Source organism: Vicia villosa, unplaced genomic scaffold (genome assembly GCF_029867415.1).
Source record: "Vicia villosa cultivar HV-30 ecotype Madison, WI unplaced genomic scaffold, Vvil1.0 ctg.002811F_1_1, whole genome shotgun sequence".
In the NCBI taxonomy this organism is placed as follows: domain Eukaryota; kingdom Viridiplantae; phylum Streptophyta; class Magnoliopsida; order Fabales; family Fabaceae; genus Vicia; species Vicia villosa.
In genome coordinates, this window is record NW_026706038.1 from 29,173 (window position 1) to 32,500 (window position 3,328).

At 30.4% G+C, this 3,328-nt stretch overlaps 1 non-coding gene across 1 annotated transcript; it reads right to left on the bottom strand.

Annotated features, from left to right (window-relative positions):
• Positions 1–868: 868 nt before the first annotated feature.
• Positions 869–942, bottom strand: TRNAM-CAU (transfer RNA methionine (anticodon CAU)). The gene has a single exon. It is a non-coding gene; the product is annotated as a tRNA-Met (tRNA).
• Between the last annotated feature and the right edge of the window lie 2,386 nt (positions 943–3,328).

The window sequence follows — 3,328 nt, forward strand, 5'->3', positions numbered from 1 at the left end:
CCATGTTATTAAGTGTATTTTTATTTAAGTTTTTTTCGTTCTAAGAGGTGGAATAGAATAACCCGGTTGAAGCGTAATGATCATATGTTTGTACTGCATTGTATGTCCCATAATAGGTCGCATTCTTCTACCCTTTATTTGGAGTCGATGACTATTCATAGCTATTACCTTGACACCAAAGAAGAGTTTGACCCAATTTTTTATTTCTGTCCTAGTTGATCCTGATTCGACTTTAAAAGTATATTTATTTTTTCCAAATAACGAAATTCCTTTGTTTGTAAATACTGCATTTTTTATTCCATTCATAAATCTATTTTATTCTTTCTTCCCTATGAGTTCTAGTCTCAATAAGAATACTAGTTTTTTTACTGTTCATATATTCAAATTTGAATATACCACATCAATTTGTTATGTATGGATGATGAGATTCCATTGATAGGGATCCAATCGATCTTTTTTCTCGGACACATGGTCAAAACTTCGTCTCGATTCAAATACTACTAAGCTAAGAGGTCTACTACAGATCGGAAATTCTTTAAATAAAGAAATTCTTTATTTAGAAATGATGAATTCTTAATTATTGAAGTTGATATTATTTAGAAATTATTTTAAAAAGAAGAAGAGAAAGATGTTTCTTTCTTTGTTCTTTCGCGGCAATCGGAAAAGAAAGAATATAGTCAAGATAGTGAAGATAATCATGTATTTACACATGCTTAACACATGTATTTACAAAGGAATGTCTCAATTCATCTATTTCATCTGATGGAGGATGTGATAGGGCTGCAAAGGATAAACTTTTGACAGTTCAAAATAATATTTCATTCTTGAACAAAAATCGAGTTTATTGGGGGGGAGATTTCTATTGGCATGCATCCAGTAGGAATTGAACCTACGACTTCACCAATTATGAGTTGGGCGCTATAACCATTCAGCCATGGATGCTTCGAGGGAACCCTCCGACTTCATGAATAACCAAATTTCAATTGAAGTGGAATCTTTTGGATAAATCAATAGAAAGACATGAAGAAATAGATCAATGTAATAATGAAGAAATAGATAAATGTAATAATGACTTAATAGAAAGACAGAACTAGAGAACTGAATAGAAAGACATGAAGAAATAGATCAATTGAAATTAATATAAAGACATACAAAAATAGATAAATGAAATAAGGATAAAGTAAGGAATTGGACTTGAATGGAGGAATTGGATTTGAATGGAGAAACTTAGTAATTTCAATTGAAATACATATAAATGAAATAAATATAAAAACATATAAAATATAAATAAAATATAAATAAATATAAAAACATATAAAATATAAATAAAATATAAATAAATATAAAAACATATAAAATATAAATGAAATAAATAGAAAAACATATAACATATAAAATATAAATGAAATAAATATAAAAACATATAAATGAAATGAATATAAAAAAGAAATATTTGAATTTTTTTAGGAGGATCGTAAATGAAATGAATATAAAAAAGAAATATTTGAATTTTTTTAGGAGGATCGTAAATGAAATGAATATAAAAAAGAAATATTTGAATTTTTTTAGGAGGATCGTAAATGAAATGAATATAAAAAAGAAATATTTGAATTTTTTAGGGGGGTCATATGAATAACAATAAAATAGACTATTGGATTTTAGAATTGAGAGAAATTTATAGAGAGAGCAAGAATTGTGCCTATTTCTTAGATTCCTGGACGCAATTCAATTCAGCAATATTTGTCATTCACATTTTTTTCCATCAAGAGAGTTTGATAAAAGTCTTAGACTCCAGAATTTGGAGTATCCTAGTTTTACGCTATTTAAAGGGTTTAACAAGAAATGGATCTTTCACGATTAAGAATTTAGTCCTTTTTGTAGTAGCGATCCTTCTATATCGTATGAACAATCAAAGGATGATCGGAAAAAAAAATTATTTGACAGGGCTTCTTCCTATGCAAATGAATTCCATTGGATCCCCATTGGAAGACTCAAAAGATTCGTTCAATATCCATAGGTTTATTGTTCCGCTCCTGTATGGTCCAAAAGAAAAAAACATCTATGATTGCTTTTTTTCTCGCGCAGATGGTCAAAAGTTCCTTTCGATTTGAATCCTACTGAGAAGTCCGCTCGAGATCTTCAATTATTTCAGAAAGAAGAAGATGTTTCTTTTGTTCTTTTGAGGCAATCGGAAAAGAAATAAATAGCCAATATCGTCAGGATAATCATGTATTTACAAAGGAATGTCTCAATTCATCCTTTTGGAGGATGTGATGGGGTTGCAGAGGATAAACTTTTCACAGTTCAAAAGAATATTTCATTCTTGAACAAAAATCGAGTTTTTGGTTTATTTCATCTATTCCATGAGCGGAATAGGGGGGGTACTTGTTACATCGCGATTTTCAATAAGAAGAGAGATTTCAAGAAATGGAAAATCTATTCAATCTCTCAATAACTAAGCCGAATTTGGTGTATCGTAATCGATTTTCTTTTTCTATTTCTAGGCTGGACCAAAAACAATTCGTAAATGAGGTATTCAACTCCAGGGATGAATCAAAAAAGAAATCTTTCTTGGTTCTGCCTCGTCTTTTTTACGAAGCGAATGAATCTTTTTATCCAAATATCCTAAAAAAATGGGTCCAGACCTCTTGTGGGAATTATTTTCAAGGTAATCGATTCAATCGCAACTTGAAATATGTAATTCAAAGATATCAAAATGATATTCTGAATCATATACCTATAAGGAAACACATGATCAATCAACGTTTCTCAAATTTGAAAAAGAGTCAGAAGAAATACTTTGATCTTTTTTTTTTTTATTTATCGACCCGATATTTATCAAATCGAGAGATTCGTGAAGAAGGATCCAAATGCATATAAATATAAATGGTCCAAGGGGAGCAAGAATTTCGAGGAACATTTGGACCATTTCATTTCTGAGCAGAATAGCCGTTTTCAAGTAGTGTTCGATCGATTACATATGAATGCATATTCGATTGATTGGTCTGAGGTTATCGACAAAAAAGATTCGATTGATTGGTCTGAGGTTATCGACAAAAAAAAAGTTTCTAAGTCACTTTGTTTCTTTTTGTCCAAGCTTCTTCCCTTTTTGTCTAACTCACTTCCTTTTTTGTTTGTGAGTTTCGGGAGTATGCCCGTTCATAGGTCCCAGATCCATATGTATGAATTGAAACGTATGAATGATGCACTCGGGAATCAGTTGTTAGAATCAATAGGTCCGGAAACGGTTGATTTGAAAAAAAGGAACCCCCCATTATTAGATGACTATGAAGGAGTAATATTACCATTTTTTACAAGAAGATACCAA